The 11,116-nt window shown below is 62.5% G+C and overlaps 1 long non-coding RNA gene across 1 annotated transcript; it reads right to left on the reverse strand.

Moving 5' to 3' along the window:
* Window positions 1–726: 726 nt before the first annotated feature.
* Window positions 727–7,737, reverse strand: LOC311531311. Its single transcript, XR_014714190.1, has 3 exons — window positions 7,669–7,737; window positions 7,533–7,585; window positions 727–1,141 (listed from the first exon to the last, which is right to left on the reverse strand). It is a non-coding gene; the product is annotated as an uncharacterized lncRNA (long non-coding RNA).
* Between the last annotated feature and the right edge of the window lie 3,379 nt (window positions 7,738–11,116).

The raw sequence follows: 11,116 nt of genomic DNA on the forward strand, positions 1-11,116 counted from the left end.
ATCCCAAGCAGCCGGGGTAGCAGCTCCCTGGCACCAAACCTGAGCCAGTTGCTCAGGAGACCCTGCCAGAGGCCCCATGAGCCAAGCCAGCGAGCAGAGGGCCCTGAACTGCCACCCCAGGGCACGAGGCGCTGAAGGGGAAGGGCTACTGGCCATGGCCAGGGAAGTCAGGGCAAGGGGTGACTTTCTGGCTGGACAGTCCCTGCAGGCACCTCCCGGGCCCAGTGCCAGGCAGTAGAGATGGTCTACAGGAAGGACCCAGCGAGCAGTTTGAGGGGCTGCTCCTCCCACGCTGGGGCCAGCAGCACCCCAAGGCTGGAGCCGGGGGGGTGCCAAGGAGCCGCAGTGCTGGATGGCAGGAGCTACAGAACAGCAGCTCAACAGGGACTAGCCAACCCGCCTATCAAAGGGCCCGGGGGCAGGGCTGGGCTAGCAGGGGCCTGCGGGTCAGGACGGAGGGACATCGGGGAAGCTTGCATCACTCCAGCCTGCGCTTTCGCTCCCCCATTGACGCTAGGGCCAGGCAGGATGGGTCTGTTTAGGGACCATCATGGACCCAGCTTTGGAACAGCCCCTAGGAGAAGCCTGTCAGTGGGCCCAAGCCCCTCTGGGTCTCACTCCTCCTCAGGGGAAGCCCTGTGGTTTCCCACCTCCTTAGACTGCACCTCAGGGCCTGTCCCCTGTGCAGGATTAACACCCCTCACCCATAACGACAGTGACACATACTGTTGGCAAAACAGTTGGTTTATTAGTCACCCAGCACCGCCCAGGAAACCCCCAGGGTGGCACAGAGAACAGTGAAAGCAGAGCCTCCTGGTCAACCCAGAGCCCGGCTAAGCTGCAGTGAATCCATATTCTGGCTCCCTCTCTGCCCGGCCAGACTCCAGGTGAGACCCCGACTCCTTCCAACAGCCAGCTCTCGTCCCCTCCCGGCCTTTGTGCTCAAGCGGGGATCCTCGCTCAGCTCCCTTAAGCAGAGGCAGGGAAATCCAGCTCCCTCGCGGCATCAGCTGGTAGGTGATCACATCCTGATGACTGGCTTTGCCACTGTCTTCACAGATGCTCCATTGATCTCGGGTCTGAAGCCATGTCTGCCCCCGGAGCAAATGGCTCACTGGGTACCAATACAGCACAGGGGAAACTGAAAATATTACAGAAAATTCCCACTTTCTCCTAGGGCCCATAAGAGCTGTTGCTCCCCACCCTATCCCAAGCCCACAGGCTGGGCTGGGGTGACCCAGCGCTATGGCCCAGCTCCTGTTCTCTGCACTGCCCAGTGAAGTGGATGGGGACCTGGGGGGGTCTCTCTCTCTGCCCCCCAGTAGGGGTACAGGCTACAGCTGAGATAGACACAGATAACCCTGCCTGTTATCAGCAGAGGGCAGATATCTCTGGGTCCCAGCCTAGCTTACCCCTTTCCCTGGACAGCTCACCCAAACGGGACACAGGCCAGCCGCTGGCTCTGGTATCTGCACACAGGGGCTGCTTGGAGGCTCCCGAGGGCAGGTAAGATCAAGGGGCTGCACCACGGGGAGCTCTCCCCACACGACCCCAGGGAGCCTGGCTTGATGAGGTCCCACTGCAGCTCCCCAGCCCCAGGGGATTTCTCACTGGTGCCCTGTAACACTGAATCAGCCACAGCAGAGCTGGCTGGTGGCCAGGCAGCTGCTGGCAGGCCAGGGCTGTTGTGGGAGCTAGGCTGCGCCAGGCTGGACAGAGGGAGCCTTTGCTATTCACTCACCCGCTAATGGGGCTCCACGCTGGGCAAGCTCTGGTGCACGATGCCTGGGGTGCCCACACAGGCGCAGGGGGTGCTGCAAACAAAGCCCCAGCCAAAAGCTTGGAGCTGGGATGAGGTCTGAGGCCCAAACCCCCTTTCCTTGTGAGACCCTGGTCCACCTCCCACCTATCCCCAGAGCCCCTCAGGCAGAGACCGGCCAGGTCCCCTCTGTTCTGGGGAGGGCTGGAGAAGGCTGCTGCTGCAACCTGAGAGAGAAAGGCCTGGAGTCTTGCTCCCCAGCATGGGCAGCCGGGGCCTGGAAAGGAACAAGTCAGTCCTGAACCTCTCCTTGTTCACGCACATGGGGGGCCTACTCTGAGGGGTGTCAGTTCATCCCCATACACAGCCATTGTTCCCCTGCACTGCCTGGCCCAAGGACTCCCCACCCATTCAGACAGCCGAGCGGAGCACAGCCCAATGCACTGGCCCCACAGGGATCCCACGTCAGGGAGCCGGCCCCAGTGGCTAACAGAGGGACAGGAGGGACCCCTGGCTGGGCCAGGCGAGGCTCCCTGCACCCAGGTTAGTCTGCGGCTTCTCAACTAACCCCCCCTCTGAGACTCCCCATCGGGCTGGACTGTGAGCTGCCTGAGCAGAGACTGGGGCCCAGTGTCAGGCTCTGCCCTTTGATGCCAGATGCTGCCCCAGCCATGCAGGGAGAACCAGAGTGCCACGCCCTTCCCCTCCCAGCCTGATCCCTGGGCAGTCCCTGTTGCTGCCCTTCCCCACGGCTCCGATGGGCCAGCTGCAGGTGGCCAGCAGGCACCCGTGGCATGGGATTCCTCCTTTGTATTTCAGGCAGCAGCTCACTGCCCGAGAACTGCGGGAAGAGATGAGCCCTTGGCATGGCACGTCCCACCCTGCAGCTCAGCAGAGCCGCCCAGTGGGGGAGATGCCCCAGCACAGAGCAAGGATGCCGAACCGCCCCGGAACCTGCCAACAAAATAGCCCTGTGTCACGGGGATGGCAGGGCTCCCCCACCCCTCCCTCATGGGCCTGGCTGGGCACCCTGGCATGGCCAGCGCTGGGCTTCCCCATCCCCACAGCTCTGCCGGTGCCCCTCACTCCCGACCAGCAGCCCCACAGCATCACCTTCCTCAAGTCAAAGCCATAATGACCCAATGGCACAAGGCAGGGGGTTCGCTGCAGCCTGTGCTGAGGAAGGCCACCTCGCAGAGTGGGGACGGGAGCAGTGCTGCCTTTGGGGGCTGATCACGGGGCCATCCGAGAAGTGGGTCGGGGCCAGCAGGAGCGGGAAGTGACCCCTCCAAAGCCCCCCCCCTGCCCCAAGCAGGGGGGAGGGGAGGGGGAAGCTGCCAGCAGCTTGGTGGGGCCTGGACAGCAGATCCAGGCTGGTTTTGCTTATAGGATCAAAAGTGAAGGCAGTGAGAGCTACAGGGGATTTTAGATTAAAGAGCCTCCCAGAGCCTCGAGTCTGCGCTCAGATGAAGAGCTCACCAGGCCTCAGAGGGGCGAGAAATTCACCAGGCTGAGCTCCCCCGGAACTCTGGAACCCATGGATCCCCCTTGTGATGCAGCAGGGAGGGGGAGTGTTAACCTGGGAATGTGGCAGGGGAGTTTCACTGGGGATGGGATACCTGAGAGCCTGTAACCTGAGCCAGGAGGCGAAGGGGGGAGGTAACACCTCTGCCCGGGAAACTGGACAAAGGCTGCAGGAGGGAGCCTGCTGGAGGGGTTTTGGTTTCAGTTTGGTGCTGGGTGGTGGAACGCAGGGAATCCCAGGGCTGGGGTCTAAGCTCCCTGCCCCCCAGAAGGCCTTGACTGAGGGGTCCTGGTTGTACCCACAAGCTCTGTTTTAGACTGTTCCTATTGTCCAATAAACCTTCTGTTTTACAGGCTGGCTGAGAATCACGGTGAATCCCAGGAAGGGGGGTGAAGGGCTTGGACTCCCCCATGCCACCCCTTCCCCCCTAGTTCAGGGCCCCTGCTCACAGGCTACCCCACCGCTGCTTTTAGTGCAGCCGCCAGGGCAGGGGCACCATGGGTTGAGCTAGGGGAGGGGGCCCCAGCGGGCAAGGACCAGGGGCAGGGAAAGCATGGCCCCCCAGCAGTGGGGGTACAGCTTGAGGACCAGGCTCGGGCAAACCTGCTGATTTGGAGCCAGCCTGTCTCAAGGACGCGTGGCAGCACAGGGCTTGGCACCGAGGGGGAGAGGAAAGCCAGCCTCGCGGGCAGCTGGGGCAGAGCACGGGCACAGCTCCAGGAGAAGGCTCATGCCTTCAGGGAGAGGCACCCGGGATGCCACAGGGTCAGACCTGCAATCAGCACGCCATCCCCACAGAGCCTGGCAGTGACAGCTTTGCCATGCTGCACAGAGGGGCTGGGGGAGGGGCAAGCTGGGGCCTGCAGACCCCCAGGTGCGGTGGCCCGAGGACCCAAACACCAGCACAGGGAAGAGTTTCTAAAGCACTTCCAGCTGCAGGCCTCTGAGCGGCTGGGAGATGGCGCCAGGGCAGGGTCGGGCCTGGGCAGAGAACCAGGCGTATCCCCCAGAACCCCACAAGCGAGGCTGCAGCCACCCCCGCCCCCATACAGCACCAAGCCTGGGCGGATGCATGGGGGGCTCCCTCTGAGACCCAGGGAGTTGCTCCCTCCAGCTGCTGCACTGGGAGGAGGAAGGGTGAGTGCAGCCTGGCCCTGGAGACATGCCCTCCTCCAGCAGCCAAGGGGTTAAACTAGACCCGAGAGCAGCCGCCCCGGCCTGCCCGTATCTCCTCGTTCCCACCAGCAGGAGGCGCTGAGCCGGGAACGCCCCTGCCAGGCTGGGGAAGCTGGACACGCCCAAGGGATGAGCCCGCCTCATCCCCACCTCGCACCCACCCCCAGCACAGGGCCACGAGAGGGGGCAGCTCCCTGTCCTGGGCCAAACTGCGGCCCTTCTCTGCCTCAGTTTCCCCACCTGTGCGGGGGGGGAGGAGGGGGAGCCCGCGCCCGCAGCGCTGCGGGGAGCCCGCCCAGAGCGGGACCGACCCCCCGATCCCTGCCCCGCGGCGCCCATCCCCGGGGCATCGGGCCGTGGGCCGGCCCCCGCCTCCGAGAGGGAGGAGCGCGAGGCCCCGCCCACAGGGTCCCTCCATCCCCCACGCCGGCCGCGCGCGCACGCGGCTCATTGACGCGGGGTGACGTGTACAGGTCTGAGCGATGGACGGGCCCCCAGCCAGCCAATGGAGACCCGACTCGCGGCTCCTTCCCCCACGTGGGGCAGGACAGGCGGCCAGCGTCTACCCGCCATTGGCCCCGCGGCAGCCAACCAGAGAGCGTCAAAACGCAGCTCTGCGCGACCATTGGCCAGCGCGGCTCCCTTTTGTTCTCGCCACCCTGGTGCAGTTAACACTTCCCTCCCCGCAGGCTGGGCCGCGGCAGCCGCTGTCCTCCAGGGGGCGCTGGCTGAGCCAGGCGCCCCGGGACTAGCACGTGCCCCTGGGGTGAGGGCAGCCCTGCACCAGCCCCTTGCAGGGCAGGGCATTGCCAGGGCTCCAGCCGCCCCCGGAGCTGGGGAATCAGCAGCGTGCTCCAGGGAGAGTAATGGGGGCGGGTGGACAAGGGCCAGGTCCCACAGGCAGCTGTGCAGAGACCCCCCCCCAGGAGCCTGCGCGGGGCCCTTTACCCACCCCTCAGCGCCACAGACCAGGGAGACTCACGGTGGCAAGCAGTGATCCAGGGCTCAGCCAGCGCCTGGGCCTATGGGCGGCAGCATGTCCTTCGCCCCGACGGAGCCCCCCAGAAAGCCAGCGCAAGCCAGGGTGCTCCTAGCCGGACAGAGCCAGCATCACTCCCAAGGGCAACAAGCTGGGAAAAGGGGAGACCTGCCAGCGGGGCACAATGCCCTTGGCTTCCTAGCTAAGGTGCCACAAGTCCTCCTTTTCTTTTTGCGAATACAGACTAACCTGGCTGCTACTCTGAAACCTAGCTAGGGGGTGGGCTCTCTGCAGAAGCTCTTCCCCTGCAATCCCCCTTGCTGGCAGGGGTGCATGCTCTGCAGGTGGCTCAGTGGTGCACAGGGCAGGGATGCAATGGGGAGTACTCAGTAGGACCCCCATAATGCCCCCACTTCCTCCCCACCAGGGCAAAAATGCAGCCCAGGAAGCTCCCAGATCAGTCAGATGGGTGGGGGAAACCATTACGGGAGCTTTATGGGGGGGTCACACAGCTTACTAGTGTGTGACCCCAGCACACTGGGGCAGAGCCACGATGACCCCCACCCTCCCCAGTGCCACAGATGGGCCATGGGAGGCCGGTGACCAGCCCCCCCAGGCCAAAGGAATTGAACCCATTGCTCGAGCAGAGCCAGATCCTCTGCACCCAGGACAGTACCACACACGGGGGCAGGTGAGCCCAACATCCCTTAGGCCCTGCTGGGATGCTGGCAGGAGGTCACTGGGGCTGTTAATGGCTCTCCCCACTGCCCCGACAGCAGAGCTCCAGCTGCCCCGTTTGCCTGGCTCTGTGCCGGACAGAGAAGCTAGGCAGGACAGTGAGAGGGATGGATCTGGGCACTGGCACAGCCAGCAGCTTCATCTTTGGGGGCTACCAGGCGCTGCACTGGGCATGCATCTGGCCACTTAGGTTCTGCACAGGAAGCCTGAGCCTAGATGGCACCCACCCAGCATCATGGGTGCGCATGGCCCCAGGCTATAAGGCTGCAAGGCTGCCCGGGGAAGCCCTCCGTCCACCCACCCACCCACCCACCAGGGCCTCTCTCCTGCACCCCCAGGCTGAGCCACACAAATCTATCCCAGTTTCCGCCACTAGGTGGCACCCAGCAGGCCATCGCCAAGGGCAGGGGGCAGCTGGGTGTGGGGTGGCTGAGAGTCCTGGAGACCCAGGGCTTCTGAACCGGGGCCAGGGGAGGAGACAGGCAGCCACGGGAGCCTGAGGATGCCCAGCAGGGAGGGCAGCTGCTGGTTGGCTCCATGTTGGGGACACCGTGGGCATGGAGGGTCTAGGTTGCTTTGCTGCACAGGGGAGGCAGGGCCCAGGAGAAGGGCTGGGTGCCCAGACCCACAGCGCATTACCTCTTTGGGAGGAAGGAATGGGAACCCCACACACGGCAGCTGCTCCTTGGGCTGGGGAGAGATGTTCCCTCCCCGAGGCAGGGAGCAGATGGCCCTGAGCGCGACAGTCACTGCAGCACCAGCCCCTGGGTTTGGCTACAGGCCAACGAAGGGTTAAGCCCGCCACCCATCACTCAGCAGCCACAGGGACCCCCGCCCCTGCCCGGCGCAGGGAGGCAGGCCGGGAATTCCTTCCAACACCACGGTATAAAAAGTCACCGACTAAGCAAGTTAACAAGTGAACAATCAACCGCAGCCAAGTTGGCTACGGTGAAGCCGTGACGAATGCCAATTGAGAGACAAGCAAGGGCTGTGGTGGGATCGCTACTGCCCAGCCAGCCGGGCGCAAGGCACAGCGTGCAGACCGGGGCCAGGGGGGCCTTGACAGATGCAGCCGGCATCCCTCCCCGGCTCCCCCCCCTTCCCCAACGCGTACCTCCTGTACTGCGCCAGGGCTGCCCTTTTCTGTGGGGCCCTTCTGGATGGGCTGCAAGGCGCAGCGCCCCATCCAGAAAGGCCATTACCGCATGCACCGTGATGCGGTAAACGCCCCCTGCCAGCAGCCCAGCTCTCAGACAGGGGGTGCAGCCAGCAGGGGGCGTCACAGAAAAGGACACTGTCCCCCTCTCTAGGGACCGCCACGTCTTCAGCCCTGTTCCCCCATCAGATGCACCGACCTGGAGCTGGTGATGGCCCTGGGTCCCTGATCTTCTCCGTCCAGCCAGGCTCCCTACAAAGTGCATGGACACACCTGTTAGGAGCCAGACATCATGTTCCAGACACCAAGCCCCCACCCTGAAATCAGCCCCTTACCTTCCCTGGGATCAACACAGCAGCTCCCTACCCTGGGAGCTAAAGGATTGGTATAGCTCCCCCTCCTCCTTATATAGGGAGTGGTGTTGCGGGGAAAGCTGTCCCTGTGGATCACCCATTCCCACTCAGCTAGTTCCATGCACCCTGCTGACCAACCTGCCTCACGCCCGAGGGAGCTGGAAATACCGCCATCTGCCAAGAACAAGAGAGAATCTCGAAAAAATGGGGGGCGGGCACCACCCAGTCTGGTTCCCAACGCCACACAGCCACAACCCCCCTCCTGAGGCTGCCCCCGCTGGATCTAGGGGGGTCTCCCAGCCTGTCCTGCTCCCAGGAGCCCCTCTCCCTGCAACCCGTCTCTCTCAGGGTGCGAGGGACAGCCCCTGTTTGGGGAGGGGGCAAGCCCTGACCATGGTGACGGAGTGGCAGGGGCCCCACTCGCCACGTGGAAACTGACATTGCCATGCACCGTCCCCTGCTCTCCGTGCACCAGGCCTGAGGGGCAGGAGCCAGGGGTCTCTCCCCACGCCAGGGTCAGGCCCAGGGCCTGAGCCCTGCAGGCCAGGCTCCTCTGGGAGCTGGAGGGGGCCCAGAGTGCCGGCAAAGAGCAACTGCCGCTCACCCCCTCTCCTGCTCACCAAGCCCCGACCTTGGCATCTACCCTGCAAGAGTGGAGGCATCCCTCATGCCCTGGCCTGCATGGAAGGCACACCCCCCTCACGGTGCCAGCAATGGCATTGGCTGCCGCAGAACCCCCAGGGCCCGGAGCCGACACCTCTCGGAGTCTGCCTGGATCACAGCTTCTGTGGTTTGTCCTAGGCTCCTCCAGCGGCTCCCGAGGAGCAAAGGGAGAGGTGGCAGACGGGCAGGTGGCTGCCCTGTGCCCACTCATGCCAGGGGAGAGCTGGGCCTTGGGACTCAGATCCTCGCAGGCGGGCCAGAGAGACCGACCCCTGCTCAGCAGCAGTCAGCGAGCAAGCAGGTCCCCTCAGATCTGGGCAAACATCCCTCCATGGCCAGCCTGTGACCAGCCCCCGGCCTCCCTTACTCTGTGGAACCTGATGGGGAGCGCGGAGCCCCATCGGCACGTCTGTCACTCCCAGACACACCAGCATCGGCATCTCCCCATAACTGACGCAGGATGGTGGCAGTGTCGAGAGACACTGGCTCTGAAATGGGGGAAGGGGAAGGGCAGGATGATCCCCACCACAGTGCCAGCTGGGATGAGCTGGGGGGGCTCTGCTCCCCCTTCACAGCTGGTAGCCCCTTGGGCAGTTTGCTGAGCTCACCATAACTTCTGCTGATTCTGGTTCCATGAATTAATGGTGCAAAACTTGCACAGAGGCCTCCTGTATTGAAATATCTGTGTCTCCAGCCAACAATCCTATGCCCATCATCGAGGTATCTGGGCCCTCTCTGCCGCAGTAAGGTTTGGTGGGGTCTCTCTGCCGCACACATGCATTTACATGCATGCCCAGCATGGGGGGAAATCAGACCCTTGCTTTGCACTGGAGTAAGTGCTGATCCAAGGCGTAGCCTAGCAGTGAAGCAGGCCCACTGAAAGTGGGGCGCATGGTTGCACCAATGTGAGGCCCCCTCCTTTTGGTTTGAAACTGTTTGAGACGAGCACAAGGCAGGAGCAATTTGGACACAAACACAGTGCAGCCAGTGCTTGTAATTTGATGATGGTCTTCATAAAACCCCAGCTCCTGGAGTCCTGAGTCACTGAGAATCTTGGCTTTCATTGAAAAAAATCAAGACGTTTCTAGCCCTTGTGACTGGAGAAAAACCTGAAATTGTGACTTTGGGTGCAACCAACAGGCTCCAGAACCAGAAGGAAACAAACCAGGACCCAAACTTCATTACAAAAATAAATAAAATTATTTTCAAGCCAATCATGGTGGTTGTTTTTTTACCATGTAGGATTGTTGTTCATAAAGCAAATGCATTTTGCTGCTTCTTTCTTGGGAGAACAGGCTGATGGGGGCGGGGTGAGCTCGACCTGGACTGGGGCTCTGCATTGTTGGCACAGGTGATGTCTTTGATAAATGAAATTTGCTCCTGGACATCGGCTATTTCCTTGTAGATGTCCATGCCAACGTTTGGCATTCCCACACCACGGGTGGCAGGGGGCACGGCTGCAGTAGCCTGTCCTGCCTGCGGGATAGCGAGTGCCTGGCACATTATCAATAACACTCATGCTGCGGTATCAGACAATGGGCAATATTAATAATTCAAACCACATTGGGGATGGTGCAGCTCAGGACTTTGCCAAGAAGCAGCTATAAATTCTACCAGGCTAGAGCAGTAAAAAGTGAAACAGGCCTAGCCCAAGGCCCGGGGGCCAGACTGCGGCCAGATTGGATGTGCAGGCAGTTGAGCACACAGATGGATCTAGTCACACGCTGGGGCCGAGGCAGCTGGGGCCGAGACTGGCCACTGGGCAGAATGCGACGCGAGCGCTGCCTGGAGCAGGAGAACCTGAGGGAGAGGGGTTTCTGGGGGACAGGGAGGAAGCAGGACGTGACAGCATCTGTCCTAGGAACAGCGAGGGCCTGGCTGACTCCCCTACTTCCCTGAACTCCTTGCTGGGATCCCCACGGGCGGAGAGTCCAAACCCTGCATGGATGGTGAAGCAGCCGGGCTTACGTAGGCTCACGGCCAAGGGGGGATTGCAGGAGGTGTGGGAGGGGGTCATCTCTTCACCCCACTCCCTGCCCTCACCCAAGTAACTCCCCCCCCCATGTCACAGCAACAGGCAGAGAGAGCTGGTGTGCCCACTGCAATTGCCAGGGCACGGTGCCCCAATGGAGCCCTGGGACAGCCCTTAGCACCCGCTCTGCAGGGGGGGCAGGGAGTCCCAGTCACCGACTGAGTCCCGCTGCGGGCTCGGGACACCCCACGGAGACACGTCTGAGCTACAGACTTTCCCTTCTTCCATGAAAAGGCTCCAATCAATGTCCTAGCACCCCAGCGAGTCCCCCTAACCCCACTGGATCCCAGTGCCCCAAGGGGGTGTTCCTAGCACCATCACAGCACCCTAAAACCCTGACAGAGTCTTCCCAGCACCCTGGTGGGACCCCCAAATCCCCAGTGCCCTGACAGGACCCAAAACCCTGGCAGGGTCTTCCCAGCAACCCAGTGGGGCCCCTGCACACTGACTGGAACCCAGCACCCCAACAGGAGCACCCCAGGCAGCTTCCCTCTCGGGGCAGTGGCTCAGATGGGCATCTGCACACTGGGTCTGAGGAGTGTTAATCCCACCACTCCGCTCACCTGTTAGCACTAAATCTGCCGGCCTGCTCTCCCCACCCCAGCTGCTGTGCCAGGGGCACGTAGCCTCCAGGAACCTCAGTGCCAGAGCTGTCACATCCCTTATGGGGCAGTAGCCCCCCCCACCGGTCCCCCAGCCAGCCATTCGCTTTTACACTAAGGAACTTTGCTTGGT

Source organism: Lepidochelys olivacea (genome assembly GCF_965140295.1).
Source record: "Lepidochelys olivacea isolate rLepOli2 genome assembly, chromosome: 14".
NCBI lineage: Eukaryota > Metazoa > Chordata > Testudines > Cheloniidae > Lepidochelys > Lepidochelys olivacea.